Here is a 21,656-nt window from a genome sequence, read left to right as displayed (position 1 = left end):
GCCTGTCCCAACACCAACAGCTAGTCTCTCATTGGTTCCCCATCTTCCCATTCATCCTCAGGACAAATTGCAACCTGTACGGAACAGGAGGTTAAAGGTGCTGATGCTCCAAGTAGGGAGATTGCTAGTAAAGTGGCTGCAATGGCGAACCCGAGCACAAGGAGATGAGAAATGAGGTGCGTTTTAGAAACCTTTCCCCATCACACGGTGTACCATATTCTGGGTTTCTATGCATGTTTTCGATGTAGGAAGATGCCCTTGAACCTGGAGATTTGGGACCCATGGGATGGGTACCACGCAGTATTACTTTAAAGGGTCTGCGTTTACTCACCCAACCTCACCAAAGCTCTCAGCCCCAAGAGTGTCCGCCCTTATGTCTCATCCAGCTGTGGGTCTAGATATGGTCAATCCAGGTTCCATCACAGCCCCTGAACGAATTGTGTAAGAATTTCTCTCTCTTTCACTGTCTTTGTTTCCTGGGCTTTTAAAAGTAATTTATTTTTAGAATGGGGTTTAGCTGCTTTTCACTGCTGTGTTTATGCCGCTTTACACCCACTTCACACACTAACAGAGAGATTTCAATACATAGGTTTTAAGATTATTACTAGTCAGATATATCCTTGTGTGGTGAATAGGGGGTGTTGAGTCCAGTTCTCTGAGCAAGGAGTAGGTCTTGTCTATTACATATTGGGTTTATGGAACGGTATCTCAGCTCATTTGAAACCCTTGTTTTATGTATCACCCCACCTGACCTTTCCTGTTAAGCAGCCATAGTGTGTTTTCTGCATGTGTGACTCTGTTCTGTTTTGTAATTCAGTTCAAGTGTAACGGTTTTTACTTTCCCTGTATAAGTGATATCTTATGAGAAGTGTCCTTTTCTGTGTGACTTATTTCACTTAGAATCGTCTCGTACCTAAATCCACTCATCATGCTGCTACTAGCCTTAGGACATTGATTTCATGGCTGAGTGATATTCCATTGTACATAAGGACCACCACTTATTTATCCATTTTTATCTTTCCTGGGATATTTAAGGTGGAATGAAGTGGAGGTCCTTGGCAACAGAGCAGCCCTAAACTTTGGTGTGCTTTTGTCTTGCTGATTTTTAACTTTCCCAATTTATACCCCCATGCATGGAAGTGCCCTATGCTCTCTAAGCTGTGTTTTTTAGATGTTTCAGGACACACTGTACCCTTCTCCAGAGTGGCTGTTGGCAATTTACATCCCGCCCATCAGCGTAGCAAGGCTCCCATTTCTCCATGGCCTGTCCTGCATTTCTGGTTTTGACCCTTTTTTCAGCATGGCCCATTTGACCGATGGGAAGCGAGACTTCTTTGTAGCGCTGATTTGCCTTTCCAGGTTGCTTGGTTGGCCAAAAAGGGCGTATGCGTTTTTTCCTGAATATATTCAGGAAAAAACGCATACGCCCTTTTTGGCCAAGGGCATCATTATCAATGTTTTGCCGCTTTTCATGTGCTTTAAAGGCGATTCGTATCTACCTCCTGAAATCTGTTTCCTGCAATTCTGCCTTGATTTCAAATCCTCTTTTTTGCCTTCCCTCAATATATTTGTGGACGAGAGTTATCATTTATAACTCTGCAGGTTTGTGAATTGCAGTGCCCTGAAGCTCCATTTTACAACTCGCTTTTTGGGAGCTGGCCGTAAAAGCGCAGGATGGCTTCAGGCCCTGTTCTCGTTCCAGGGGGCAGGCTGAGCCTGTGGTTAATTCTTCTTCCTGATGGGAAAATAGAGTGCCCTGTGCCTGTCCCAACACCAACAGCTAGTCTCTCATTGGTTCCCCATCTTCCCATTCATCCTCAGGACAAATTGCAACCTGTACGGAACAGGAGGTTAAAGGTGCTGATGCTCCAAGTAGGGAGATTGCTAGTAAAGTGGCTGCAATGGCGAACCCGAGCACAAGGAGATGAGAAATGAGGTGCGTTTTAGAAACCTTTCCCCATCACACGGTGTACCATATTCTGGGTTTCTATGCATGTTTTCGATGTAGGAAGATGCCCTTGAACCTGGAGATTTGGGACCCATGGGATGGGTACCACGCAGTATTACTTTAAAGGGTCTGCGTTTACTCACCCAACCTCACCAAAGCTCTCAGCCCCAAGAGTGTCCGCCCTTATGTCTCATCCAGCTGTGGGTCTAGATATGGTCAATCCAGGTTCCATCACAGCCCCTGAACGAATTGTGTAAGAATTTCTCTCTCTTTCACTGTCTTTGTTTCCTGGGCTTTTAAAAGTAATTTATTTTTAGAATGGGGTTTAGCTGCTTTTCACTGCTGTGTTTATGCCGCTTTACACCCACTTCACACACTAACAGAGAGATTTCAATACATAGGTTTTAAGATTATTACTAGTCAGATATATCCTTGTGTGGTGAATAGGGGGTGTTGAGTCCAGTTCTCTGAGCAAGGAGTAGGTCTTGTCTATTACCTATTGGGTTTATGGAACGGTATCTCAGCTCATTTGAAACCCTTGTTTTATGTATCACCCCACCTGACCTTTCCTGTTAAGCAGCCATAGTGTGTTTTCTGCATGTGTGACTCTGTTCTGTTTTGTAATTCAGTTCAAGTGTAACGGTTTTTACTTTCCCTGTATAAGTGATATCTTATGAGAAGTGTCCTTTTCTGTGTGACTTATTTCACTTAGAATCGTCTCGTACCTAAATCCACTCATCATGCTGCTACTAGCCTTAGGACATTGATTTCATGGCTGAGTGATATTCCATTGTACATAAGGACCACCACTTATTTATCCATTTTTATCTTTCCTGGGATATTTAAGGTGGAATGAAGTGGAGGTCCTTGGCAACAGAGCAGCCCTAAACTTTGGTGTGCTTTTGTCTTGCTGATTTTTAACTTTCCCAATTTATACCCCCATGCATGGAAGTGCCCTATGCTCTCTAAGCTGTGTTTTTTAGATGTTTCAGGACACACTGTACCCTTCTCCAGAGTGGCTGTTGGCAATTTACATCCCGCCCATCAGCGTAGCAAGGCTCCCATTTCTCCATGGCCTGTCCTGCATTTCTGGTTTTGACCCTTTTTTCAGCATGGCCCATTTGACCGATGGGAAGCGAGACTTCTTTGTAGCGCTGATTTGCCTTTCCAGGTTGCTTGGTTGGCCAAAAAGGGCGTATGCGTTTTTTCCTGAATATATTCAGGAAAAAACGCATACGCCCTTTTTGGCCAAGGGCATCATTATCAATGTTTTGCCGCTTTTCATGTGCTTTAAAGGCGATTCGTATCTACCTCCTGAAATCTGTTTCCTGCAATTCTGCCTTGATTTCAAATCCTCTTTTTTGCCTTCCCTCAATATATTTGTGGACGAGAGTTATCATTTATAACTCTGCAGGTTTGTGAATTGCAGTGCCCTGAAGCTCCATTTTACAACTCGCTTTTTGGGAGCTGGCCGTAAAAGCGCAGGATGGCTTCAGGCCCTGTTCTCGTTCCAGGGGGCAGGCTGAGCCTGTGGTTAATTCTTCTTCCTGATGGGAAAATAGAGTGCCCTGTGCCTGTCCCAACACCAACAGCTAGTCTCTCATTGGTTCCCCATCTTCCCATTCATCCTCAGGACAAATTGCAACCTGTACGGAACAGGAGGTTAAAGGTGCTGATGCTCCAAGTAGGGAGATTGCTAGTAAAGTGGCTGCAATGGCGAACCCGAGCACAAGGAGATGAGAAATGAGGTGCGTTTTAGAAACCTTTCCCCATCACACGGTGTACCATATTCTGGGTTTCTATGCATGTTTTCGATGTAGGAAGATGCCCTTGAACCTGGAGATTTGGGACCCATGGGATGGGTACCACGCAGTATTACTTTAAAGGGTCTGCGTTTACTCACCCAACCTCACCAAAGCTCTCAGCCCCAAGAGTGTCCACCCTTATGTCTCATCCAGCTGTGGGTCTAGATATGGTCAATCCAGGTTCCATCACAGCCCCTGAACGAATTGTGTAAGAATTTCTCTCTCTTTCACTGTCTTTGTTTCCTGGGGTTTTAAAAGTAATTTATTTTTAGAATGGGGTTTAGCTGCTTTTCATTGCTGTGTTTATGCCGCTTTACACCCACTTCACACACTAACAGAGAGATTTCAATACATAGGTTTTAAGATTATTACTAGTCAGATATATCCTTGTGTGGTGAATAGGGGGTGTTGAGTCCAGTTCTCTGAGCAAGGAGTAGGTCTTGTCTATTACCTATTGGGTTTATGGAACGGTATCTCAGCTCATTTGAAACCCTTGTTTTATGTATCACCCCACCTGACCTTTCCTGTTAAGCAGCCATAGTGTGTTTTCTGCATGTGTGACTCTGTTCTGTTTTGTAATTCAGTTCAAGTGTAACGGTTTTTACTTTCCCTGTATAAGTGATATCTTATGAGAAGTGTCCTTTTCTGTGTGACTTATTTCACTTAGAATCGTCTCGTACCTAAATCCACTCATCATGCTGCTACTAGCCTTAGGACATTGATTTCATGGCTGAGTGATATTCCATTGTACATAAGGACCACCACTTATTTATCCATTTTTCTCTTTCCTGGGATATTTAAGGTGGAATGAAGTGGAGGTCCTTGGCAACAGAGCAGCCCTAAACTTTGGTGTGCTTTTGTCTTGCTGATTTTTAACTTTCCCAATTTATACCCCCATGCATGGAAGTGCCCTATGCTCTCTAAGCTGTGTTTTTTAGATGTTTCAGGACACACTGTACCCTTCTCCAGAGTGGCTGTTGGCAATTTACATCCCGCCCATCAGCGTAGCAAGGCTCCCATTTCTCCATGGCCTGTCCTGCATTTCTGGTTTTGACCCTTTTTTCAGCATGGCCCATTTGACCGATGGGAAGCGAGACTTCTTTGTAGCGCTGATTTGCCTTTCCAGGTTGCTTGGTTGGCCAAAAAGGGCGTATGCGTTTTTTCCTGAATATATTCAGGAAAAAACGCATACGCCCTTTTTGGCCAAGGGCATCATTATCAATGTTTTGCCGCTTTTCATGTGCTTTAAAGGCGATTCGTATCTACCTCCTGAAATCTGTTTCCTGCAATTCTGCCTTGATTTCAAATCCTCTTTTTTGCCTTCCCTCAATATATTTGTGGACGAGAGTTATCATTTATAACTCTGCAGGTTTGTGAATTGCAGTGCCCTGAAGCTCCATTTTACAACTCGCTTTTTGGGAGCTGGCCGTAAAAGCGCAGGATGGCTTCAGGCCCTGTTCTCGTTCCAGGGGGCAGGCTGAGCCTGTGGTTAATTCTTCTTCCTGATGGGAAAATAGAGTGCCCTGTGCCTGTCCCAACACCAACAGCTAGTCTCTCATTGGTTCCCCATCTTCCCATTCATCCTCAGGACAAATTGCAACCTGTACGGAACAGGAGGTTAAAGGTGCTGATGCTCCAAGTAGGGAGATTGCTAGTAAAGTGGCTGCAATGGCGAACCCGAGCACAAGGAGATGAGAAATGAGGTGCGTTTTAGAAACCTTTCCCCATCACACGGTGTACCATATTCTGGGTTTCTATGCATGTTTTCGATGTAGGAAGATGCCCTTGAACCTGGAGATTTGGGACCCATGGGATGGGTACCACGCAGTATTACTTTAAAGGGTCTGCGTTTACTCACCCAACCTCACCAAAGCTCTCAGCCCCAAGAGTGTCCACCCTTATGTCTCATCCAGCTGTGGGTCTAGATATGGTCAATCCAGGTTCCATCACAGCCCCTGAACGAATTGTGTAAGAATTTCTCTCTCTTTCACTGTCTTTGTTTCCTGGGGTTTTAAAAGTAATTTATTTTTAGAATGGGGTTTAGCTGCTTTTCACTGCTGTGTTTATGCCGCTTTACACCCACTTCACACACTAACAGAGAGATTTCAATACATAGGTTTTAAGATTATTACTAGTCAGATATATCCTTGTGTGGTGAATAGGGGGTGTTGAGTCCAGTTCTCTGAGCAAGGAGTAGGTCTTGTCTATTACATATTGGGTTTATGGAACGGTATCTCAGCTCATTTGAAACCCTTGTTTTATGTATCACCCCACCTCACCTTTCCTGTTAAGCAGCCATAGTGTGTTTTCTGCATGTGTGACTCTGTTCTGTTTTGTAATTCAGTTCAAGTGTAACGGTTTTTACTTTCCCTGTATAAGTGATATCTTATGAGAAGTGTCCTTTTCTGTGTGACTTATTTCCCTTAGAATCGTCGTACCTAAATCCACTCATCATGCTGCTACTTGCCTTAGGACATTGATTTCATGGCTGAGTGATATTCCATTGTACATAAGGACCACCACTTATTTATCCATTTTTATCTTTCCTGGGATATTTAAGGTGGAATGAAGTGGAGGTCCTTGGCAACAGAGAAGCCCTAAACTTTGGTGTTCCTGTGTCTTGCTGATTTTTAACTTTCCCAATTTATACCCCCATGCATGGAAGTGCCCTATGCTCTCTAAGCTGTGTTTTTTAGATGTTTCAGGACACACTGTACCCTTCTCCAGAGTGGCTGTTGGCAATTTACATCCCGCCCATCAGCGTAGCAAGGCTCCCATTTCTCCATGGCCTGTCCTGCATTTCTGGTTTTGACCCTTTTTTCAGCATGGCCCATTTGACCGATGGGAAGCGAGACTTCTTTGTAGCGCTGATTTGCCTTTCCAGGTTGCTTGGTTGGCCAAAAAGGGCGTATGCGTTTTTTCCTGAATATATTCAGGAAAAAACGCATACGCCCTTTTTGGCCAAGGGCATCATTATCAATGTTTTGCCGCTTTTCATGTGCTTTAAAGGCGATTCGTATCTACCTCCTGAAATCTCTTTCCTGCAATTCTGCCTTGATTTCAAATCCTCTTTTTTGCCTTCCCTCAATATATTTGTGGACGAGAGTTATCATTTATAACTCTGCAGGTTTGTGAATTGCAGTGCCCTGAAGCTCCATTTTACAACTCGCTTTTTGGGAGCTGGCCGTAAAAGCGCAGGATGGCTTCAGGCCCTGTTCTCGTTCCAGGGGGCAGGCTGAGCCTGTGGTTAATTCTTCTTCCTGATGGGAAAATAGAGTGCCCTGTGCCTGTCCCAACACCAACAGCTAGTCTCTCATTGGTTCCCCATCTTCCCATTCATCCTCAGGACAAATTGCAACCTGTACAGAACAGGAGGTTAAAGGTGCTGATGCTCCAAGTAGGGAGATTGCTAGTAAAGTGGCTGCAATGGCGAACCCGAGCACAAGGAGATGAGAAATGAGGTGCGTTTTAGAAACCTTTCCCCATCACACGGTGTACCATATTCTGGGTTTCTATGCATGTTTTCGATGTAGGAAGATGCCCTTGAACCTGGAGATTTGGGACCCATGGGATGGGTACCAGGCAGTATTACTTTAAAGGGTCTGCGTTTACTCACCCAACCTCACCAAAGCTCTCAGCCCCAAGAGTGTCCACCCTTATGTCTCATCCAGCTGTGGGTCTAGATATGGTCAATCCAGGTTCCATCACAGCCCCTGAACGAATTGTGTAAGAATTTCTCTCTCTTTCACTGTCTTTGTTTCCTGGGGTTTTAAAAGTAATTTATTTTTAGAATGGGGTTTAGCTGCTTTTCACTGCTGTGTTTATGCCGCTTTACACCCACTTCACACACTAACAGAGAGATTTCAATACATAGGTTTTAAGATTATTACTAGTCAGATATATCCTTGTGTGGTGAATAGGGGGTGTTAAGTCCAGTTCTCTGAGCAAGGAGTAGGTCTTGTCTATTACATATTGGGTTTATGGAACGGTATCTCAGCTCATTTGAAACCCTTGTTTTATGTATCACCCCACCTGACCTTTCCTGTTAAGCAGCCATAGTGTGTTTTCTGCATGTGTGACTCTGTTCTGTTTTGTAATTCAGTTCAAGTGTAACGGTTTTTACTTTCCCTGTATAAGTGATATCTTATGAGAAGTGTCCTTTTCTGTGTGACTTATTTCACTTAGAATCGTCTCGTACCTAAATCCACTCATCATGCTGCTACTAGCCTTAGGACATTGATTTCATGGCTGAGTGATATTCCATTGTACATAAGGACCACCACTTATTTATCCATTTTTATCTTTCCTGGGATATTTAAGGTGGAATGAAGTGGAGGTCCTTGGCAACAGAGCAGCCCTAAACTTTGGTGTGCTTTTGTCTTGCTGATTTTTAACTTTCCCAATTTATACCCCCATGCATGGAAGTGCCCTATGCTCTCTAAGCTGTGTTTTTTAGATGTTTCAGGACTCACTGTACCCTTCTCCAGAGTGGCTGTTGGCAATTTACATCCCTCCCATCAGCGTAGCAAGGCTCCCATTTCTCCATGGCCTGTCCTGCATTTCTGGTTTTGACCCTTTTTTCAGCATGGCCCATTTGACCGATGGGAAGCGAGACTTCTTTGTAGCGCTGATTTGCCTTTCCAGGTTGCTTGGTTGGCCAAAAAGGGCGTATGCGTTTTTTCCTGAATATATTCAGGAAAAAACGCATACGCCCTTTTTGGCCAAGGGCATCATTATCAATGTTTTGCCGCTTTTCATGTGCTTTAAAGGCGATTCGTATCTACCTCCTGAAATCTCTTTCCTGCAATTCTGCCTTGATTTCAAATCCTCTTTTTTGCCTTCCCTCAATATATTTGTGGACGAGAGTTATCATTTATAACTCTGCAGGTTTGTGAATTGCAGTGCCCTGAAGCTCCATTTTACAACTCGCTTTTTGGGAGCTGGCCGTAAAAGCGCAGGATGGCTTCAGGCCCTGTTCTCGTTCCAGGGGGCAGGCTGAGCCTGTGGTTAATTCTTCTTCCTGATGGGAAAATAGAGTGCCCTGTGCCTGTCCCAACACCAACAGCTAGTCTCTCATTGGTTCCCCATCTTCCCATTCATCCTCAGGACAAATTGCAACCTGTACGGAACAGGAGGTTAAAGGTGCTGATGCTCCAAGTAGGGAGATTGCTAGTAAAGTGGCTGCAATGGCGAACCCGAGCACAAGGAGATGAGAAATGAGGTGCGTTTTAGAAACCTTTCCCCATCACACGGTGTACCATATTCTGGGTTTCTATGCATGTTTTCGATGTAGGAAGATGCCCTTGAACCTGGAGATTTGGGACCCATGGGATGGGTACCACGCAGTATTACTTTAAAGGGTCTGCGTTTACTCACCCAACCTCACCAAACCTCTCAGCCCCAAGAGTGTCCACCCTTATGTCTCATCCAGCTGTGGGTCTAGATATGGTCAATCCAGGTTCCATCACAGCCCCTGAACGAATTGTGTAAGAATTTCTCTCTCTTTCACTGTCTTTGTTTCATGGGGTTTTAAAAGTAATTTATTTTTAGAATGGGGTTTAGCTGCTTTTCACTGCTGTGTTTATGCCGCTTTACACCCACTTCACACACTAACAGAGAGATTTCAATACATAGGTTTTAAGATTATTACTAGTCAGATATATCCTTGTGTGGTGAATAGGGGGTGTTGAGTCCAGTTCTCTGAGCAAGGAGTAGGTCTTGTCTATTACCTATTGGGTTTATGGAACGGTATCTCAGCTCATTTGAAACCCTTGTTTTATGTATCACCCCACCTGACCTTTCCTGTTAAGCAGCCATAGTGTGTTTTCTGCATGTGTGACTCTGTTCTGTTTTGTAATTCAGTTCAAGTGTAACGGTTTTTACTTTCCCTGTATAAGTGATATCTTATGAGAAGTGTCCTTTTCTGTGTGACTTATTTCACTTAGAATCGTCTCGTACCTAAATCCACTCATCATGCTGCTACTAGCCTTAGGACATTGATTTCATGGCTGAGTGATATTCCATTGTACATAAGGACCACCACTTATTTATCCATTTTTATCTTTCCTGGGATATTTAAGGTGGAATGAAGTGGAGGTCCTTGGCAACAGAGCAGCCCTAAACTTTGGTGTGCTTTTGTCTTGCTGATTTTTAACTTTCCCAATTTATACCCCCATGCATGGAAGTGCCCTATGCTCTCTAAGCTGTGTTTTTTAGATGTTTCAGGACACACTGTACCCTTCTCCAGAGTGGCTGTTGGCAATTTACATCCCGCCCATCAGCGTAGCAAGGCTCCCATTTCTCCATGGCCTGTCCTGCATTTCTGGTTTTGACCCTTTTTTCAGCATGGCCCATTTGACCGATGGGAAGCGAGACTTCTTTGTAGCGCTGATTTGCCTTTCCAGGTTGCTTGGTTGGCCAAAAAGGGCGTATGCGTTTTTTCCTGAATATATTCAGGAAAAAACGCATACGCCCTTTTTGGCCAAGGGCATCATTATCAATGTTTTGCCGCTTTTCATGTGCTTTAAAGGCGATTCGTATCTACCTCCTGAAATCTGTTTCCTGCAATTCTGCCTTGATTTCAAATCCTCTTTTTTGCCTTCCCTCAATATATTTGTGGACGAGAGTTATCATTTATAACTCTGCAGGTTTGTGAATTGCAGTGCCCTGAAGCTCCATTTTACAACTCGCTTTTTGGGAGCTGGCCGTAAAAGCGCAGGATGGCTTCAGGCCCTGTTCTCGTTCCAGGGGGCAGGCTGAGCCTGTGGTTAATTCTTCTTCCTGATGGGAAAATAGAGTGCCCTGTGCCTGTCCCAACACCAACAGCTAGTCTCTCATTGGTTCCCCATCTTCCCATTCATCCTCAGGACAAATTGCAACCTGTACAGAACAGGAGGTTAAAGGTGCTGATGCTCCAAGTAGGGAGATTGCTAGTAAAGTGGCTGCAATGGCGAACCCGAGCACAAGGAGATGAGAAATGAGGTGCGTTTTAGAAACCTTTCCCCATCACACGGTGTACCATATTCTGGGTTTCTATGCATGTTTTCGATGTAGGAAGATGCCCTTGAACCTGGAGATTTGGGACCCATGGGATGGGTACCAGGCAGTATTACTTTAAAGGGTCTGCGTTTACTCACCCAACCTCACCAAAGCTCTCAGCCCCAAGAGTGTCCACCCTTATGTCTCATCCAGCTGTGGGTCTAGATATGGTCAATCCAGGTTCCATCACAGCCCCTGAACGAATTGTGTAAGAATTTCTCTCTCTTTCACTGTCTTTGTTTCCTGGGGTTTTAAAAGTAATTTATTTTTAGAATGGGGTTTAGCTGCTTTTCATTGCTGTGTTTATGCCGCTTTACACCCACTTCACACACTAACAGAGAGATTTCAATACATAGGTTTTAAGATTATTACTAGTCAGATATATCCTTGTGTGGTGAATAGGGGGTGTTGAGTCCAGTTCTCTGAGCAAGGAGTAGGTCTTGTCTATTACCTATTGGGTTTATGGAACGGTATCTCAGCTCATTTGAAACCCTTGTTTTATGTATCACCCCACCTGACCTTTCCTGTTAAGCAGCCATAGTGTGTTTTCTGCATGTGTGACTCTGTTCTGTTTTGTAATTCAGTTCAAGTGTAACGGTTTTTACTTTCCCTGTATAAGTGATATCTTATGAGAAGTGTCCTTTTCTGTGTGACTTATTTCACTTAGAATCGTCTCGTACCTAAATCCACTCATCATGCTGCTACTAGCCTTAGGACATTGATTTCATGGCTGAGTGATATTCCATTGTACATAAGGACCACCACTTATTTATCCATTTTTATCTTTCCTGGGATATTTAAGGTGGAATGAAGTGGAGGTCCTTGGCAACAGAGCAGCCCTAAACTTTGGTGTGCTTTTGTCTTGCTGATTTTTAACTTTCCCAATTTATACCCCCATGCATGGAAGTGCCCTATGCTCTCTAAGCTGTGTTTTTTAGATGTTTCAGGACACACTGTACCCTTCTCCAGAGTGGCTGTTGGCAATTTACATCCCGCCCATCAGCGTAGCAAGGCTCCCATTTCTCCATGGCCTGTCCTGCATTTCTGGTTTTGACCCTTTTTTCAGCATGGCCCATTTGACCGATGGGAAGCGAGACTTCTTTGTAGCGCTGATTTGCCTTTCCAGGTTGCTTGGTTGGCCAAAAAGGGCGTATGCGTTTTTTCCTGAATATATTCAGGAAAAAACGCATACGCCCTTTTTGGCCAAGGGCATCATTATCAATGTTTTGCCGCTTTTCATGTGCTTTAAAGGCGATTCGTATCTACCTCCTGAAATCTGTTTCCTGCAATTCTGCCTTGATTTCAAATCCTCTTTTTTGCCTTCCCTCAATATATTTGTGGACGAGAGTTATCATTTATAACTCTGCAGGTTTGTGAATTGCAGTGCCCTGAAGCTCCATTTTACAACTCGCTTTTTGGGAGCTGGCCGTAAAAGCGCAGGATGGCTTCAGGCCCTGTTCTCGTTCCAGGGGGCAGGCTGAACCTGTGGTTAATTCTTCTTCCTGATGGGAAAATAGAGTGCCCTGTGCCTGTCCCAACACCAACAGCTAGTCTCTCATTGGTTCCCCATCTTCCCATTCATCCTCAGGACAAATTGCAACCTGTACGGAACAGGAGGTTAAAGGTGCTGATGCTCCAAGTAGGGAGATTGCTAGTAAAGTGGCTGCAATGGCGAACCCGAGCACAAGGAGATGAGAAATGAGGTGCGTTTTAGAAACCTTTCCCCATCACACGGTGTACCATATTCTGGGTTTCTATGCATGTTTTCGATGTAGGAAGATGCCCTTGAACCTGGAGATTTGGGACCCATGGGATGGGTACCACGCAGTATTACTTTAAAGGGTCTGCGTTTACTCACCCAACCTCACCAAAGCTCTCAGCCCCAAGAGTGTCCACCCTTATGTCTCATCCAGCTTTGGTCTAGATATGGTCAATCCAGGTTCCATCACAGCCCCTGAACGAATTGTGTAAGAATTTCTCTCTCTTTCACTGTCTTTGTTTCCTGGGGTTTTAAAAGTAATTTATTTTTAGAATGGGGTTTAGCTGCTTTTCATTGCTGTGTTTATGCCGCTTTACACCCACTTCACACACTAACAGAGAGATTTCAATACATAGGTTTTAAGATTATTACTAGTCAGATATATCCTTGTGTGGTGAATAGGGGGTGTTGAGTCCAGTTCTCTGAGCAAGGAGTAGGTCTTGTCTATTACCTATTGGGTTTATGGAACGGTATCTCAGCTCATTTGAAACCCTTGTTTTATGTATCACCCCACCTGACCTTTCCTGTTAAGCAGCCATAGTGTGTTTTCTGCATGTGTGACTCTGTTCTGTTTTGTAATTCAGTTCAAGTGTAACGGTTTTTACTTTCCCTGTATAAGTGATATCTTATGAGAAGTGTCCTTTTCTGTGTGACTTATTTCACTTAGAATCGTCTCGTACCTAAATCCACTCATCATGCTGCTACTAGCCTTAGGACATTGGTTTCATGGCTGAGTGATATTCCATTGTACATAAGGACCACCACTTATTTATCCATTTTTCTCTTTCCTGGGATATTTAAGGTGGAATGAAGTGGAGGTCCTTGGCAACAGAGCAGCCCTAAACTTTGGTGTGCTTTTGTCTTGCTGATTTTTAACTTTCCCAATTTATACCCCCATGCATGGAAGTGCCCTATGCTCTCTAAGCTGTGTTTTTTAGATGTTTCAGGACACACTGTACCCTTCTCCAGAGTGGCTGTTGGCAATTTACATCCCGCCCATCAGCGTAGCAAGGCTCCCATTTCTCCATGGCCTGTCCTGCATTTCTGGTTTTGACCCTTTTTTCAGCATGGCCCATTTGACCGATGGGAAGCGAGACTTCTTTGTAGCGCTGATTTGCCTTTCCAGGTTGCTTGGTTGGCCAAAAAGGGCGTATGCGTTTTTTCCTGAATATATTCAGGAAAAAACGCATACGCCCTTTTTGGCCAAGGGCATCATTATCAATGTTTTGCCGCTTTTCATGTGCTTTAAAGGCGATTCGTATCTACCTCCTGAAATCTGTTTCCTGCAATTCTGCCTTGATTTCAAATCCTCTTTTTTGCCTTCCCTCAATATATTTGTGGACGAGAGTTATCATTTATAACTCTGCAGGTTTGTGAATTGCAGTGCCCTGAAGCTCCATTTTACAACTCGCTTTTTGGGAGCTGGCCGTAAAAGCGCAGGATGGCTTCAGGCCCTGTTCTCGTTCCAGGGGGCAGGCTGAGCCTGTGGTTAATTCTTCTTCCTGATGGGAAAATAGAGTGCCCTGTGCCTGTCCCAACACCAACAGCTAGTCTCTCATTGGTTCCCCATCTTCCCATTCATCCTCAGGACAAATTGCAACCTGTACGGAACAGGAGGTTAAAGGTGCTGATGCTCCAAGTAGGGAGATTGCTAGTAAAGTGGCTGCAATGGCGAACCCGAGCACAAGGAGATGAGAAATGAGGTGCGTTTTAGAAACCTTTCCCCATCACACGGTGTACCATATTCTGGGTTTCTATGCATGTTTTCGATGTAGGAAGATGCCCTTGAACCTGGAGATTTGGGACCCATGGGATGGGTACCACGCAGTATTACTTTAAAGGGTCTGCGTTTACTCACCCAACCTCACCAAAGCTCTCAGCCCCAAGAGTGTCCACCCTTATGTCTCATCCAGCTGTGGGTCTAGATATGGTCAATCCAGGTTCCATCACAGCCCCTGAACGAATTGTGTAAGAATTTCTCTCTCTTTCACTGTCTTTGTTTCCTGGGGTTTTAAAAGTAATTTATTTTTAGAATGGGGTTTAGCTGCTTTTCATTGCTGTGTTTATGCCGCTTTACACCCACTTCACACACTAACAGAGAGATTTCAATACATAGGTTTTAAGATTATTACTAGTCAGATATATCCTTGTGTGGTGAATAGGGGGTGTTGAGTCCAGTTCTCTGAGCAAGGAGTAGGTCTTGTCTATTACCTATTGGGTTTATGGAACGGTATCTCAGCTCATTTGAAACCCTTGTTTTATGTATCACCCCACCTGACCTTTCCTGTTAAGCAGCCATAGTGTGTTTTCTGCATGTGTGACTCTGTTCTGTTTTGTAATTCAGTTCAAGTGTAACGGTTTTTACTTTCCCTGTATAAGTGATATCTTATGAGAAGTGTCCTTTTCTGTGTGACTTATTTCACTTAGAATCGTCTCGTACCTAAATCCACTCATCATGCTGCTACTAGCCTTAGGACATTGATTTCATGGCTGAGTGATATTCCATTGTACATAAGGACCACCACTTATTTATCCATTTTTATCTTTCCTGGGATATTTAAGGTGGAATGAAGTGGAGGTCCTTGGCAACAGAGCAGCCCTAAACTTTGGTGTGCTTTTGTCTTGCTGATTTTTAACTTTCCCAATTTATACCCCCATGCATGGAAGTGCCCTATGCTCTCTAAGCTGTGTTTTTTAGATGTTTCAGGACACACTGTACCCTTCTCCAGAGTGGCTGTTGGCAATTTACATCCCGCCCATCAGCGTAGCAAGGCTCCCATTTCTCCATGGCCTGTCCTGCATTTCTGGTTTTGACCCTTTTTTCAGCATGGCCCATTTGACCGATGGGAAGCGAGACTTCTTTGTAGCGCTGATTTGCCTTTCCAGGTTGCTTGGTTGGCCAAAAAGGGCGTATGCGTTTTTTCCTGAATATATTCAGGAAAAAACGCATACGCCCTTTTTGGCCAAGGGCATCATTATCAATGTTTTGCCGCTTTTCATGTGCTTTAAAGGCGATTCGTATCTACCTCCTGAAATCTGTTTCCTGCAATTCTGCCTTGATTTCAAATCCTCTTTTTTGCCTTCCCTCAATATATTTGTGGACGAGAGTTATCATTTATAACTCTGCAGGTTTGTGAATTGCAGTGCCCTGAAGCTCCATTTTACAACTCGCTTTTTGGGAGCTGGCCGTAAAAGCGCAGGATGGCTTCAGGCCCTGTTCTCGTTCCAGGGGGCAGGCTGAGCCTGTGGTTAATTCTTCTTCCTGATGGGAAAATAGAGTGCCCTGTGCCTGTCCCAACACCAACAGCTAGTCTCTCATTGGTTCCCCATCTTCCCATTCATCCTCAGGACAAATTGCAACCTGTACGGAACAGGAGGTTAAAGGTGCTGATGCTCCAAGTAGGGAGATTGCTAGTAAAGTGGCTGCAATGGCGAACCCGAGCACAAGGAGATGAGAAATGAGGTGCGTTTTAGAAACCTTTCCCCATCACACGGTGTACCATATTCTGGGTTTCTATGCATGTTTTCGATGTAGGAAGATGCCCTTGAACCTGGAGATTTGGGACCCATGGGATGGGTACCACGCAGTATTACTTTAAAGGGTCTGCGTTTACTCACCCAACCTCACCAAAGCTCTCAGCCCCAAGAGTGTCCACCCTTATGTCTCATCCAGCTGTGGGTCTAGATATGGTCAATCCAGGTTCCATCACAGCCCCTGAACGAATTGTGTAAGAATTTCTCTCTCTTTCACTGTCTTTGTTTCCTGGGGTTTTAAAAGTAATTTATTTTTAGAATGGGGTTTAGCTGCTTTTCACTGCTGTGTTTATGCCGCTTTACACCCACTTCACACACTAACAGAGAGATTTCAATACATAGGTTTTAAGATTATTACTAGTCAGATATATCCTTGTGTGGTGAATAGGGGGTGTTGAGTCCAGTTCTCTGAGCAAGGAGTAGGTCTTGTCTATTACCTATTGGGTTTATGGAACGGTATCTCAGCTCATTTGAAACCCTTGTTTTATGTATCACCCCACCTGACCTTTCCTGTTAAGCAGCCATAGTGTGTTTTCTGCATGTGTGACTCTGTTCTGTTTTGTAATTCAGTTCAAGTGTAACGGTTTTTACTTTCCCTGTATAAGTGATATCTTATGAGAAGTGTCCTTTTCTGTGTGACTTATTTCACTTAGAATCGTCTCGTACCTAAATCCACTCATCATGCTGCTACTAGCCTTAGGACATTGATTTCATGGCTGAGTGATATTCCATTGTACATAAGGACCACCACTTATTTATCCATTTTTATCTTTCCTGGGATATTTAAGGTGGAATGAAGTGGAGGTCCTTGGCAACAGAGCAGCCCTAAACTTTGGTGTGCTTTTGTCTTGCTGATTTTTAACTTTCCCAATTTATACCCCCATGCATGGAAGTGCCCTATGCTCTCTAAGCTGTGTTTTTTAGATGTTTCAGGACACACTGTACCCTTCTCCAGAGTGGCTGTTGGCAATTTACATCCCGCCCATCAGCGTAGCAAGGCTCCCATTTCTCCATGGCCTGTCCTGCATTTCTGGTTTTGACCCTTTTTTCAGCATGGCCCATTTGACCGATGGGAAGCGAGACTTCTTTGTAGCGCTGATTTGCCTTTCCAGGTTGCTTGGTTGGCCAAAAAGGGCGTATGCGTTTTTTCCTGAATATATTCAGGAAAAAACGCATACGCCCTTTTTGGCCAAGGGCATCATTATCAATGTTTTGCCGCTTTTCATGTGCTTTAAAGGCGATTCGTATCTACCTCCTGAAATCTGTTTCCTGCAATTCTGCCTTGATTTCAAATCCTCTTTTTTGCCTTCCCTCAATATATTTGTGGACGAGAGTTATCATTTATAACTCTGCAGGTTTGTGAATTGCAGTGCCCTGAAGCTCCATTTTACAACTCGCTTTTTGGGAGCTGGCCGTAAAAGCGCAGGATGGCTTCAGGCCCTGTTCTCGTTCCAGGGGGCAGGCTGAGCCTGTGGTTAATTCTTCTTCCTGATGGGAAAATAGAGTGCCCTGTGCCTGTCCCAACACCAACAGCTAGTCTCTCATTGGTTCCCCATCTTCCCATTCATCCTCAGGACAAATTGCAACCTGTACGGAACAGGAGGTTAAAGGTGCTGATGCTCCAAGTAGGGAGATTGCTAGTAAAGTGGCTGCAATGGCGAACCCGAGCACAAGGAGATGAGAAATGAGGTGCGTTTTAGAAACCTTTCCCCATCACACGGTGTACCATATTCTGGGTTTCTATGCATGTTTTCGATGTAGGAAGATGCCCTTGAACCTGGAGATTTGGGACCCATGGGATGGGTACCACGCAGTATTACTTTAAAGGGTCTGCGTTTACTCACCCAACCTCACCAAAGCTCTCAGCCCCAAGAGTGTCCACCCTTATGTCTCATCCAGCTGTGGGTCTAGATATGGTCAATCCAGGTTCCATCACAGCCCCTGAACGAATTGTGTAAGAATTTCTCTCTCTTTCACTGTCTTTGTTTCCTGGGGTTTTAAAAGTAATTTATTTTTAGAATGGGGTTTAGCTGCTTTTCATTGCTGTGTTTATGCCGCTTTACACCCACTTCACACACTAACAGAGAGATTTCAATACATAGGTTTTAAGATTATTACTAGTCAGATATATCCTTGTGTGGTGAATAGGGGGTGTTGAGTCCAGTTCTCTGAGCAAGGAGTAGGTCTTGTCTATTACCTATTGGGTTTATGGAACGGTATCTCAGCTCATTTGAAACCCTTGTTTTATGTATCACCCCACCTGACCTTTCCTGTTAAGCAGCCATAGTGTGTTTTCTGCATGTGTGACTCTGTTCTGTTTTGTAATTCAGTTCAAGTGTAACGGTTTTTACTTTCCCTGTATAAGTGATATCTTATGAGAAGTGTCCTTTTCTGTGTGACTTATTTCACTTAGAATCGTCTCGTACCTAAATCCACTCATCATGCTGCTACTAGCCTTAGGACATTGATTTCATGGCTGAGTGATATTCCATTGTACATAAGGACCACCACTTATTTATCCATTTTTATCTTTCCTGGGATATTTAAGGTGGAATGAAGTGGAGGTCCTTGGCAACAGAGCAGCCCTAAACTTTGGTGTGCTTTTGTCTTGCTGATTTTTAACTTTCCCAATTTATACCCCCATGCATGGAAGTGCCCTATGCTCTCTAAGCTGTGTTTTTTAGATGTTTCAGGACACACTGTACCCTTCTCCAGAGTGGCTGTTGGCAATTTACATCCCGCCCATCAGCGTAGCAAGGCTCCCATTTCTCCATGGCCTGTCCTGCATTTCTGGTTTTGACCCTTTTTTCAGCATGGCCCATTTGACCGATGGGAAGCGAGACTTCTTTGTAGCGCTGATTTGCCTTTCCAGGTTGCTTGGTTGGCCAAAAAGGGCGTATGCGTTTTTTCCTGAATATATTCAGGAAAAAACGCATACGCCCTTTTTGGCCAAGGGCATCATTATCAATGTTTTGCCGCTTTTCATGTGCTTTAAAGGCGATTCGTATCTACCTCCTGAAATCTGTTTCCTGCAATTCTGCCTTGATTTCAAATCCTCTTTTTTGCCTTCCCTCAATATATTTGTGGACGAGAGTTATCATTTATAACTCTGCAGGTTTGTGAATTGCAGTGCCCTGAAGCTCCATTTTACAACTCGCTTTTTGGGAGCTGGCCGTAAAAGCGCAGGATGGCTTCAGGCCCTGTTCTCGTTCCAGGGGGCAGGCTGAGCCTGTGGTTAATTCTTCTTCCTGATGGGAAAATAGAGTGCCCTGTGCCTGTCCCAACACCAACAGCTAGTCTCTCATTGGTTCCCCATCTTCCCATTCATCCTCAGGACAAATTGCAACCTGTACGGAACAGGAGGTTAAAGGTGCTGATGCTCCAAGTAGGGAGATTGCTAGTAAAGTGGCTGCAATGGCGAACCCGAGCACAAGGAGATGAGAAATGAGGTGCGTTTTAGAAACCTTTCCCCATCACACGGTGTACCATATTCTGGGTTTCTATGCATGTTTTCGATGTAGGAAGATGCCCTTGAACCTGGAGATTTGGGACCCATGGGATGGGTACCACGCAGTATTACTTTAAAGGGTCTGAGTTTACTCACCCAACCTCACCAAAGCTCTCAGCCCCAAGAGTGTCCACCCTTATGTCTCATCCAGCTGTGGGTCTAGATATGGTCAATCCAGGTTCCATCACAGCCCCTGAACGAATTGTGTAAGAATTTCTCTCTCTTTCACTGTCTTTGTTTCCTGGGGTTTTAAAAGTAATTTATTTTTAGAATGGGGTTTAGCTGCTTTTCACTGCTGTGTTTATGCCGCTTTACACCCACTTCACACACTAACAGAGAGATTTCAATACATAGGTTTTAAGATTATTACTAGTCAGATATATCCTTGTGTGGTGAATAGGGGGTGTTGAGTCCAGTTCTCTGAGCAAGGAGTAGGTCTTGTCTATTACCTATTGGGTTTATGGAACGGTATCTCAGCTCATTTGAAACCCTTGTTTTATGTATCACCCCACCTGACCTTTCCTGTTAAGCAGCCATAGTGTGTTTTCTGCATGTGTGACTCTGTTCTGTTTTGTAATTCAGTTCAAGTGTAACGGTTTTTACTTTCCCTGTATAAGTGATATCTTATGAGAAGTGTCCTTTTCTGTGTGACTTATTTCACTTAGAATCGTCTCGTACCTAAATCCACTCATCATGCTGCTACTAGCCTTAGGACATTGATTTCATGGCTGAGTGATATTCCATTGTACATAAGGACCACCACTTATTTATCCATTTTTCTCTTTCCTGGGATATTTAAGGTGGAATGAAGTGGAGGTCCTTGGCAACAGAGCAGCCCTAAACTTTGGTGTGCTTTTGTCTTGCTGATTTTTAACTTTCCCAATTTATACCCCCATGCATGGAAGTGCCCTATGCTCTCTAAGCTGTGTTTTTTAGATGTTTCAGGACACACTGTACCCTTCTCCAGAGTGGCTGTTGGCAATTTACATCCCGCCCATCAGCGTAGCAAGGCTCCCATTTCTCCATGGCCTGTCCTGCATTTCTGGTTTTGACCCTTTTTTCAGCATGGCCCATTTGACCGATGGGAAGCGAGACTTCTTTGTAGCGCTGATTTGCCTTTCCAGGTTGCTTGGTTGGCCAAAAAGGGCGTATGCGTTTTTTCCTGAATATATTCAGGAAAAAACGCATACGCCCTTTTTGGCCAAGGGCATCATTATCAATGTTTTGCCGCTTTTCATGTGCTTTAAAGGCGATTCGTATATACCTCCTGAAATCTCTTTCCTGCAATTCTGCCTTGATTTCAAATCCTCTTTTTTGCCTTCCCTCAATATATTTGTGGACGAGAGTTATCATTTATAACTCTGCAGGTTTGTGAATTGCAGTGCCCTGAAGCTCCATTTTACCACTCGCTTTTTGGGAGCTGGCCGTAAAAGCGCAGGATGGCTTCAGGCCCTGTTCTCGTTCCAGGGGGCAGGCTGAGCCTGTGGTTAATTCTTCTTCCTGATGGGAAAATAGAGTGCCCTGTGCCTGTCCCAACACCAACAGCTAGTCTCTCATTGGTTCCCCATCTTCCCATTCATCCTCAGGACAAATTGCAACCTGTACAGAACAGGAGGTTAAAGGTGCTGATGCTCCAAGTAGGGAGATTGCTAGTAAAGTGGCTGCAATGGCGAACCCGAGCACAAGGAGATGAGAAATGAGGTGCGTTTTAGAAACCTTTCCCCATCACACGGTGTACCATATTCTGGGTTTCTATGCATGTTTTCGATGTAGGAAGATGCCCTTGAACCTGGAGATTTGGGACCCATGGGATGGGTACCACGCAGTATTACTTTAAAGGGTCTGCGTTTACTCACCCAACCTCACCAAAGCTCTCAGCCCCAAGAGTGTCCACCCTTATGTCTCATCCAGCTGTGGGTCTAGATATGGTCAATCCAGGTTCCATCACAGCCCCTGAACGAATTGTGTAAGAATTTCTCTCTCTTTCACTGTCTTTGTTTCCTGGGGTTTTAAAAGTAATTTATTTTTAGAATGGGGTTTAGCTGCTTTTCACTGCTGTGTTTA

Source organism: Balaenoptera physalus (genome assembly GCF_965194825.1).
Source record: "Balaenoptera physalus genome assembly, chromosome: X".
Lineage (NCBI taxonomy): Eukaryota > Metazoa > Chordata > Mammalia > Artiodactyla > Balaenopteridae > Balaenoptera > Balaenoptera physalus.
Note: the sequence above shows the minus strand (reverse complement) of the source record.